General features: G+C 41.6%; 1 pseudogene; it reads right to left on the reverse strand.

Moving 5' to 3' along the window:
* LOC115011046 (rho guanine nucleotide exchange factor 10-like protein) overlaps positions 1-12,159 on the reverse strand; it is a 48,597-nt pseudogene that overhangs the window by 25,269 nt on the left and 11,169 nt on the right.

Genomic DNA, 12,159 nt, shown 5'->3' on the forward strand with positions numbered 1-12,159 from the left:
ATAATAATAATAATAAGGTAGGGTAACATACAACATTTGAGAATAAGACATTTCCACTGTCGGGAGCTATGAATCTATGTTATCACTATCAAGAAATTGGGAGGAATTCTGATGCATCAACTTCTGGATGTCATGACGGCAGATTTGAAAAGATTACATTTTCTGAAAGTGCAGTTTGTTTTCACATTCATCTGCTGAATTTGTATTTTTTCATGTCTCAGTTTAACTCCTGGACACATCAGCAGGATTTACAGCTACTATGGAAACCGATATGCAAGTTACACAAAAGTGATGTGGAACGTCGACACTTCCACTGCACTTATACTAAGAAGGGACCTTTCAGTCAATCTTGTGAACAATGTTTGCATCTTTCGATTATGGATTTTTCAGTGAAGAGGAGACAGCGATGTCATTTTGAGAATTTCTCTCTCTTTGATTGTGATGGAAAAACCGTACCAGACACAAATTACTATTCAAAGCAGACTATTTTTATACGTCTTAAAAATGTGTGGATGGAATCTTACATTTATATATCACTAAATCTAAGTCAGGGAGAAGAAAACACTGAATGGGTCAAAAAAGGAGACTATTAAGTCTGTATGATTGTTAAAAATCAACATAATACAGACAGAGAATGGTTTTTAAAAGTTCCTAAAAATAATAAGAAAATGGATCTCTGATGCAATATTCATAGGAAATGATCTGCTCAAAATGAATCCAAATCTCTCGTTTTCCACAATCTTCCTTTGCTGTTCTTCACTGTTATTGTTATGAATGAATGATATATTTTATTGCCATTTCATTTTATACTTAGTCAGGGGTCGTTAGTTTACTGAATGATAGAAAAGGGCTTCTTAAAGAAAAAGGTCGGGAACCAGTGCTCTGAAGCATGATGGTCATTCAAACATTATGTTAGTCCTGTTGTAATCACATTCATTGCCTTGTGATTACAACAGAACAAGCTGGAAACGGTAAGGGTTGTTACCTGGTAGGTTCCATGAAGCGTGCACACCAGCAGTGACACCTCCTGCAACACAGCTCCAGCTCCTGGTATAGTCTGGGAGGACCCAGGAACATTTTACCTGAAACATAGGGAGTCACATTCAGCTCACATATTATGTATACATTCATAATTTAAAGACAGAACAACTGTATTCTGATCTAATTAAATCACAAGACATACAGCATACATATGATTGCCCGTGTGTGTGGTGTGTGTTGTTGTACCAGTGGGGCTGGAGGTGGAGCTGTGGCGTCTGCCTGTGAGGACACTATCCCTGTTCGGCAAACTGTCCTGTCCCACCTCCACCACCTGAATGTGCAGCAGGGGGGCACACCACTTCACTGTGTACTTAGGACCAACATGAACCAGGCTGCTGATGTCAGGGGGACCCCTGGTGGACAGAAATATTCTAAATGTTTACTACATGGCACTATTTATATTGTAATTAACACAACAACAGGTAAATAATCAAAAACCCACAGTGTAATAGCGATAAGAGGAGGTACTTACTTGAGGTTAAAATTGACACAGATCAGGGTACCATTGAGGAGGAAGACTTTCCTCTCCTTGGACTTGAGAACTTGACCTTTATCACCATAAACTATTTCAGTCAGCAGCTCACACTGGATCAGCTGCCCCTGCTCTGAGATCAACAGCTGGAAGCACAAATCACTTCACTGATTAAAGAACATTCTTTCCTATAATGGAAATACATACATTTGTGCCTCATGCTCTACAAAATGACAAGTTACCACGAAGACAAAGGGTAGCTAATGAATGTAGCTGCCTGGGCGCTGATTATTTTGGATGTCAAAGCTTTGATAGAAGTGTCTTTCCGTGGCTTTTGGTCCCTTACATGCATCTCAACGACTACCAGCCACATCGGATGCTTGGATATTCATGGTGACCTTCTCTCACCTCTCCTCTGGCACCATCATCCAGCCAAAATAGTTCAACTCAACAAAATACATATGCAAATGTAATAACATTCAAGGTTCAATGTGTAAGATCTGCCAGAATTTAAACTTAAAACATTAAAACAATGAACTAACATTATCAGCAGAGTGTGAAGAGGTAACATTAAACACGTCCATGTGTTGTGTTGCAGAGATAGCTATCCTGAAGTAAGCATGCTAACAGCGAGCTGCGCTGCGTCCAGCCGGTAATAACACTTGTTCCTCTAGAGTCTAGAGGTGAAGACGTACAGCTGCCTGATTGTAGATTTGGATTTAGTCCAACAAACAAACTAACGTAACGTTACATGGACTGCAACCTGGTTAATATCACTGCTCCAGTAAACACAGATGATCAACCTGAAGATTATAAAACAGCAGAGTTTTCTGACTGGAGATCAGAGTTACAGATTGGTTGAATTCTGGTATTTTTGCCCTGCTGACAGACTTACAGGCACTACACGAGAGTAAATGCAATACACAATATAAAGAATAAATAGAATACAATAAATATGTCAAATTACTACAACTAAAATCTGAACATTAGAGATCGTATGGACCCAGTATAGAGGTGAAATACTGCGCCCTGTTTCTTTGGAGCAGCAGAAGTGCTCATGCATGTGTGTCTTAATGCATCATGTGTCACCTTGTTGAGGTTGCGGCCCCCCACACTGTGTGCTATCTGCTGGATTTCAGCCTCCTGCTCGGCTAGACGCTTCTGGTTTGTTTGTTTAACACTTTGAGCTGCATCTCTGTATGAAAGGTGCTGTATAAATGAGTTTCCTATGATATTCTATATAATAATAATAATAATGTTATAATATATAAACATAATGTTCTGCAGCACTTAAAGCGTGTTGTGAGGAACGACCAGCGTGTTCATTCTAGATATTAATTTGCTGCTATTTATATCATCATATTTGAAAATGACTGAAGCCCTTTGAGTGCAGACTGTGGGGTTCAACTGTGTCACCAACTCAAAAGAGAGCTACGTGTGAGCACCTTGAGAAAGTCCAGGAAAGCAGGTTTCGACATGCATGCCTTCTTGATCAGTGCCATGGTGTTGTTGAAGTTGTTGATGTAGTCACTGTACACATTCAGCACCATGCACTTTGAAAACTGTGGAGGAAAGAGTGACATCAGGACTCTGCAGGGATGAATCTTTAGTTCTATATTGTTCACAGCCCTCAGGTATACAGTCATTTAGCACTGCCTCTGCAGAAATTCACTGAACTCCCCTAAAAGTAAAAAAGTATTTCTCACCTCTTCAACCACTGACTGTGGTGGCTCAGTGAGGACCAACAGTTAGTGCATAACGTCAGACTGAAGTGTGTATTGTAAGGTGAATTACTGCTGGACTTCTGAATTTGTTTCAAATTTAAAGTTTTATTCTGACACAAGAGTCGAGAGAAATCAAAATTAAGTCTGGAAGTGACGGTTCAGATGCATGTTTGCACTGCGTGGTAGGGCTCTGCTCGACCCAGCTCACTCTTTTCTGGTTCTCCACTCGGGATAGTACCTGTGGCTGTACTTTTTTTAGTACCAGCTCAGCCAAGGTTCTAAGCAAGCTGAGCGATACTTAAAGTGGAGTTAAAACACTGCAGATGATTGGGCAGAGAGGATCGTCAGTCGCGTATCACTGGACATCCTGCACAAACCCGCCGTCCTTATATAACAAACTACCGTCAATAGCGAGCGCATGTTTTTTTTCACTCAACCCAGATAAAAAACAAGCAGTAGCTGGTAAAACTATGGCGTACACCACACCTTACAATGGAGGAAGTGTAGACATTCCTCTGTTTGGTTTCCGATGGAAGGATTCAGCGAGTCTCCTGGTACTATCTGCCATGGAAAACTAATTATGTAAGGCGAGTCGAGCCTACCATGCGGAGGACACGTGGATGGAGTGGCTCAGTGACAACAAAGATTAACGGGGGGTGGAGTTTGAAAGACTACACCAGTGACCAAAGGGAAGAAACAGTAGCGAAGTGAAGGAGGGATAAGGAGGGTCTGAGTGACTAACCGAGGCCACAAACAGGTCTCCGATCTTCTCGCTGTGATCCCACTCGGCCACGCGGGATGCCAAGGCAATCTGGAACATTGAGTGGCACTGATGGATCTCCTGCAGACAGTAAAAGATTTGACGCACCTTCTTGGAGCTGAGGATGAGGCGTCTGACAACCTGAAGGAGGCAAATGTGAACACAACTGCAATTACTATTTCAGGGTTATACCAATACACCACATCATATCCTGTAAATTAACAAATAAAAGCTGATGTTAAAATAAGGACAGCGTGTTCAGCACAAACCAATAAAAAGCGGTTCACATGGTAAATTCAGTAAAATGTACATTTCCACAGCACTCGTTCCAGTACAGTACACGTCATGTTACATCATCACTCTGCTGCTCTCACGTTCTATTTTTATCCCAAATGTAATTGTTTTCAATCACTAATGCATTCCAGTGGCTTCTACTTTTGTTTGGTTCATTCAATGTTAAGCGATCATCTTGGAAACACTTCCTGCAGATGTTTTAAAGGGGATGTTTTAAAGGGGAGGATGATGCAACGTTGGGCCACTGGAGGGCTTATATTTAGAATGATCTGCAGGAAATGTTCCACTGACAGTAGCTTAACGATTGAGAAAACAGAAAAGTAGAAGCGATTAATTAGTGAAGGAGGAGGTTCGAGTATGACCTGACACGTTGTTGTCCTGATGGACTTACAGCTGTAGAATTGCACATTTTACTCATGTATTACGACAACATGGATGTTGCATACACTCCCGTCCATATACACACCCGTCCAGCTCCTCTGGCATGGGGCACAGTTGTGGTGGAGGGTGCTTCAACTCACACACAGACACGTCCATGTAACCTCCTTCCATCCTTTCCCTCACCTGCAAATTAGACACAACCACTTTATGCACTCAGAGAAGGAGAAACGATTGAATCAGCCATATGTCTGCCGTCGGGGTTTGCTCATTTGTCTGGTCAGGGCTGGTTCGAAATTTCTAAAGAGCTTCTACCCTCACTGCCTACATGTGCCAAAGAAATTCATTGAGGTGAACTTGTTGATCCCAGTTACAGTTTCTGCACCTGTGGAATCTTTCCTCTGCAGGAATGACACTTTGCGGATCATGGCTAACTTTGTCTTTTCTAACCCGTCCTTGGTACCGTTCCTCGCTGCTTTCATCAACTGCTGAACCTGGAAACACGAGTACAGACGTATAACCAAGGTTAAAGCAGGCTCTGATCCTAAAATGTAACAATTGTTGGATGATGCCACCCCCAAGGACAACTCCTACTTTAGTATCACAGCTCTGTCTGATGTGGGCAACATGAGGTGTACTGAGATGCAGCACCAGCTCCCTCCGGGTGACGGCACAGCGCTCCTTCAGCCTCAGCCCATCTGCAGGCAGCTGGTAGAAAAACTGAGTTCAAGATTAACACTAAAGCAGCATCACACACTGAAACACACACACCTCTTCTGAGGACCAACTGCAGAAGGGGTGGCAATAATTTAGAATATTATCTTGTGTTTATGTCATGGGAGACTTCAATACTGATCTTTTGAGGGTTTGGCTGAACGTACAATGACCTGCTCGACCCTGCCGCGAGGATATTTACACCAGGCACAGCAATGATCCGGCTGGGACAATCATTATGGCTGTACAACATATAAAGGATCCATGCTGCAAAAGAGCCCTTCATCAAAGCTGACTGAAATGAACATGGCTTTGTTGTTTGTCATAAGTAATAAACACCACATGGTCCAAAATGAATTAAGACGGAATATTCAATTCTAACACATAAGTTCACTAATATCCATTTAAACCTTTAGTCTGTTAAAAACGGATCTCATGTTATAAAAGACAGCAGCATCCCTCTTTGAACTAAGCTCCACCCTAGTCTCATGGGACTACTTGCAGTTAGTATTCCTACACCACATGCTGATCAGGACTTCTCTAAATGCATTTAAATCCACTGCTCTTAATATTTCACAGCCACACAAAAACAATAACTTATGTAGTAAAAACGTATCTCAAAAGTCAAGCAGATTTAGAATCTGGGTGACAGTTTTCCAGATTCCATCTGAAGTCCATCGATTCAATACCTAGCTCAAGTTATTGCTACTGTTTACTTCTAGCCTGAGAAGACATGACAATAACTCACCAATGGTTTCTCATCCAAACGTCCAGCTTCTCCTAGAGAGACATCCTCTTCATCATAGCCAGCTCCTTATCTCCTTATCTCCTTATCCTTGTTATGACACATGAGCTGAGAGGGGAAAGTCCAACTCAGGAGTAGCACATGGTGACAGAAGCAGAACACAGAAGTCAAATCAAATCAAATCAAATTTATTTGTATAGCCCAATATCACAAATTATACATTTGTCTCAGTGTGCTTTACAGACTGTACAGGTTACAACATCCTCTGTCCTTAGACCCTCGCATCGCACAAGGAAAAACTTCCTAAAAGAAACCCCAAAATTAAAGGGGAAAAAATGGAAGAAACCTCAGGGAGAGCAACTGAGGAGGGATCCCTCTCCCAGGACGGACAGACGTGCAATAGATGTCGTGTGTACAGGATAAACAACATAGTACAAATACAACATTTGACAGAAATTATGTTGTGTTGGAAAAAAAAAGAAATAGAAAGTTTGGATGAATCCAGGAAAATGTCAATAAGGCTTCCCGGTGTCCAGCAGGACCAGGTCAGCAGGCGCTGTCACGATTCATGATCCTGACGTAAACTTTATCAGTGGCAACCTGCCACATGAGAGACAGACACTCCGGGGATGATACCCCGGATGGTGAGTTAGTAACATACATTTACATAAATGCATACAGATAGAGAGGGAGAAGAAGAGAGAGGGAGGAAAGGAAGAGAGCAGGGAGGTGTCCCCCGGCAGTCTAAGCCTATAGCAGCATAACTAGGGGCTGATCCAGGGCAAACCTGAGCCAGCCCTAACTATAAGCTTTATCAAAAAGGAAAGTCTTTAGCCTACTCTTAAATGTGGAGAGTGTGTCTGCCTCCCGAACACAACCTGGAAGCTGGTTCCACTGGAAAGGAGCTTGATAGCTGAAGGCTCTGGCTCCCATTGTACTCTTAGAGACTCTAGGAACCACAAGTAACCCTGCAGTCTGGGAGCGTAATGCTCTAGTTGGTTTATAAGGTACTATGAGATCTTTAAGATATGCTGGAGCCTGACCTTTAATTGATTTGTAAGTCAGGAGAAGGATTTTGAATTCTATTCTGTATTTTACCGGGAGCCAGTGCAGAGCAGCTAATACAGGAGTAATATGATCCCATTTCCTTGTTCTAGTCAATACACGTGCCGCTGCATTTTGGATCAACTGAAGAGTCTTAACCGACTTTTTTGGACAACCTGATAACAATGAGTTGCAGTAATCCAGCCTTGAAGTAACAAATGCATGGACTAGTTTTTCTGCATCATTTTGAGACAGGATGTGTCTTATTTTTGCAATGTTACGTAGATGAAAGAAGGCAGTCCTTGAGATTTGTTTTATGTGGGAGTTAAACGACAGATCTTGATCAAAGATGACGCCAAGATTCCTTACAGTGGTGCTGGAGGCCAAGTTAATGCCATCCAGAGCTTCTATGTCATTAGAAAATGCGTTTCGGAGGCGTTTAGGGCCAAGTATAATAACTTCAGTTTTGTCTGTGTTTAACATCAAAAAGTTGCTAGACATCCAAGTTTTTATGTCCTTAAGGCATGCTTGAAGTTTAGCCAATTGATTGGTTTCATCTGGTTTAATTGATAGATATAATTGGGTATCATCCGCATAACAATGAAAGTTTATAGAGTGGTTCCTTATAATTTTGCCCAAAGGAAGCATATATAAGGTGAATAGAATCGGTCCAAGTACAGAACCCTGCGGAACTCCAAGACTGACTTTGGCTGTCATGGAGGATTTATCGTTAACAAGTACAAATTGAGATCGCTCAGATAAATAGGACTTGAACCAGCTTAGTGCGGTTCCTTTTATGCCAACACAATGTTCCAGTCTCTGTAGTAGAATGTCATGATCAACAGTGTCGAAAGCAGCACTGAGGTCTAACAAGACAAGAACAGAGACGAGTCCTTTGTCTGAAGCCAATAGAAGGTCATTGGTAACTTTCACCAGTGCCGTCTCTGTGCTATGATGAACTCTAAATCCAGATTGAAAAACCTCAAATAAACTATTATTATGTAAAAAGTCACACAACTGTTTTGCGACTGCTTTCTCAAGGATTTTAGCGAGAAAGGGAAGGTTAGATATCGGCCTATAGTTGGCTAAAACCTCTGGATCAAGACCAGGCTTTTTAAGAAGTGGTTTTATTACAGCTACTTTAAAGGATTTTGGTACGTAGCCAGATAATAGAGACAGGTTGATCATATTTAATAACGAGGTGTTAATTAAGGGTAAAACTTCTTTAAACAGTTTAGTTGGAATCGGGTCTAAAAGACAGGTTGATGGTTTAGACGATGAGATTGTTGAAGTTAGTTGGTTAAGGTTGATTGGAGTAAAACAGTCTAGATATATTTCAGGAGTTACAGATGTTTTTAAAATTCCAACAGTTGAAGTTAAGTCATTACCAATTGAGGTCAGGAGGAGATTAATTTTGTCTCTAATAATTATAATTTTATCGTTAAAGAAACTCATAAAGTCGTCACTACTGAGAGATATAGGAATAGAAGGCTCTGTAGAGCTGTGGCTCTCTGTCAGCCTGGCTACAGTGCTGAAAAGAAACCTGGGGTTGTTCTTATTTTCTTCTATTAAGGAAGAGTAATAAGCTGCTCTGGCATTACGGAGAGCCTTCTTATACGTTTTAAGATGATCTAACCAGACTAAACGAGATTCTTCCAATTTAGTGGAACGCCATTTACTTTCAAGATTTCTCGACTTTTGTTTTAGTTTGCGGATTTGTAAATTAAGCCATGGAGCTTTCTTTTTCTGTTTTATGATCTTCTTCTTAAGAGGAGCGACAGAGTCGAGTGTTATTCGCAGTGAGGCTGCAGCGCTATCAACAAGATGATTAATTTGGGAGGGACTAAAGTTAGCATTGGAGTCCTCTGTTATATTGATATTGAGTCCTGGTATTGAATCAAGTGCTGATGGAATCACTTCCTTAAATTTAGTCACAGCACTTTCAGATAAACATCGAGCGTAGGATATTTTGCCTACTGGCTTGTAGTCCAGTAACAGGACTTCAAAAGTTATTAAAAAATGGTCTGATAAAAGAGGATTATGTGGACACACTGATAAACTTTCAATTTCAACACCATATCCCAGAACAAGGTCCAGAGTGTGGTTTAAACAGTGAGTTGGTTCATGTACATTTTGACTGAACCCAATTGAATCTAATATTGAGATAAATGCATTATTAAGGCTGTCACTATCAACATCCACATGAATATTAAAGTCACCTACAATAATTACTTTATCTGTTTTAAGGACTAAATTTGATAAAAATTCTGAGAATTCAGATAGAAATTCAGAGTACGGACCAGGAGGGCGGTACACAGTAACAAATAAAACTGGCTTTATTGTTTTCCATGTTGGGTTTGAGAGCGTAAGAACAAGGCTTTCAAAAGAGATATATTTTAGTTTAGGCTTAGGATTGATCAAGAGGTTTGAGTCAAATATGGCCCCAACTCCACCTCCTCGGCCAGTACCTCGAGGAATGTGAGTATTAATATGACCAGGTGGAGTAGATTCATTTAGACTGACATATTCTTCATGTCTCAGCCAGGTTTCAGTGAGACAAAATAAATCAATCTTATTATCTGATATTAAATCATTTACCAATCCAGCTTTCGTTGATAAAGATCTGATGTTTAAGAGCCCACATTTAATTTTTTGATTTAGTTGCACTTTTGCAGCGGTGGTGTTTATTTTAATTAGGTTTTCATGTATAACTCCTCTTCTGTTAACCATAGACTTGATTAGTTTCAGTGGTCGTGGGGCAGACACAGTCACTATGGGGATTTGAGTGGGTGACTGCCCGGAAAGAAGCACAGAGAAGTGTGTAAGACTACAACTCTTTGTCCTGGTCTCAACTCTGGGTTGTCATGGATTAGGTCCACTAATAGACTGTGTAATATTATTGGATATGAGATCTGCTCCAGCCAAAGTAGGATGGATGCCGTCACTCCTAATCAGACCAGGCCTTCCCCAGAAAGTCCGCCAATTGTCTACGAAGCCCACATCATTATCTGGACACCACCGTGAGAGCCAGCGACGGAATGATGACATGCGGCTAAACATGTCATCATTCAAAAGATTTGGCAGAGGACCAGAGAAAACTACGGAGTCCGACATTGTTTTGGCAAATGTACACACCGACTCCACATTAACTTTAGTACACTCCGATTGACGCAATCGCGTGTCATTACCGCCGACGTGAATAACAATCTTACTGTATTTACGTTTAGCCTTAGCCAGCAGTTTCAAATGTGCTTCTATGTCGCCCGCTCTGGCCCCCGGAATGCACGTGACTGTCGTCGCTGGTGTCTCAAAATGAACGTATCTCAAAATTGAGCTACCGATAACCAGAGTTGGCTTCTCAGCTGGTGTGTCACTGAGTGGGGAGAATCTGTTAGAAACAGCAAGCGGTTGGTGGTGAACCGTAGGCTTCTGATAACACTTCTTTCGGACAGTCACCCAGTCTCCCGGCTGCTCGGGTCCCGCCGGGGGACGGCTAACAGGAGATACCACTGGTCGACCCGCACCGGCTATAGGGGGCTTGCTAACAGCTACACTTGCTTACTCGCTGACTAACCATGGTGCGGAGCCGCTCATCTATCCCTCTAAAACTCGCCTCCAACCCTGCGTATAAACTACATTTAATACACGTACCATTATCACTAAAGGAGGCCGAGCAATAGCTAAACATGAAACACACCGAGCAGGAGAGAGCAGAAGAGGGAGATGCCATCGCTAGCTGCCGAGCTGCAGCAGCTAACGTTAGCAGAGCCGAACAGAGCGTAAAGAATTGAGGATTTAGCGAGCGTCGCTAAGAGAAGGAGGATAAGGAGAGAGTTGTAAGTGCTTAGGAAGTACAAGTATAGGTTTAGATAGATGACAGGTAATTAGCCGATGTGATCAAGAATATAACAACATTAACTGGGTCAAGCTGGAGCTGCCGAAGTATGCTACCAACAACACAGAAACATTAACAACCGGAAATGACGTGCTTACCGTAACCGGAAAAGTCGTAAAATGTCTGGCCTTCCTGAAGTGCTAACAGTGAGGCTAGGGACTGCCAGAAATAATCCACTTCCTCTTTTCATCAAACCAGGTTTCATTCACACAGTACATCAGTGGCCCCGCTAAGGTGATTTCGGGGTCGGACCAATTTGGACCTTTTAAGATCAATAGCCACAGACTGAGGAATTGTTGTGTCACAACATTCAGTACTTTTAGATTAAATAGTTTAGTGCTAAAAGGACTCCACTGGAGATCTAGCTAGAAACCTGCATTAATCCATATTCTCTCTGGCAACATTAGGGGGAATGGCACTGGTGAAAGTTACTAATGACCTTCTATTGGCATCAGACAAAGGACTTGTCTCTGTTCTTGTCTTGTTAGACCTCAGTGCTGCTTTCGACACTGTTGATCATGACATTCTACTACAGAATGTCATTTGGCTAAACTTCAAGCATGCCTTAAGGACATAAAAATTTGGATGTCTAGCAACTTTTTGATGTTAAACACAGACAAAACTGAAGTTATTATACTTGGCCCTAAACGCCTCCGAAACGCATTTTCTAATGACATAGAAGCTCTGGATGGCATTAACTTGGCCTCCAGCACCACCGTAAGGAATCTTGGCATCATCTTTGATCAAGATCTGTCGTTTAACTCCCACTTAAAACAAATCTCAAGGACTGCCTTCTTTCATCTACGTAACATTGCAAAAATAAGACACATCCTGTCTCAAAATGATGCAGAAAAACTAGTCCATGCATTTGTTACTTCAAGGCTGGATTACTGCAACTCATTGTTATCAGGTTGTCCCAAAAAGTCGCTTAAGACTCTTCAATTGATCCAAAATGCAGCGGCACGTGTATTGACAAGAACAAGGAAACGGGATCATATTACTCCTGTATTAGCTGCTCTGCACTGGCTCCCGGTAAAATACAGAATAGAATTCAAAATCCTTCTTCTGACTTACAAAGCAATTAATGGTCAG

The sequence above is a fragment of the Cottoperca gobio genome, chromosome 7 (assembly GCF_900634415.1).
Source record: "Cottoperca gobio chromosome 7, fCotGob3.1, whole genome shotgun sequence".
Taxonomy (NCBI): Eukaryota; Metazoa; Chordata; class Actinopteri; order Perciformes; family Bovichtidae; genus Cottoperca; species Cottoperca gobio.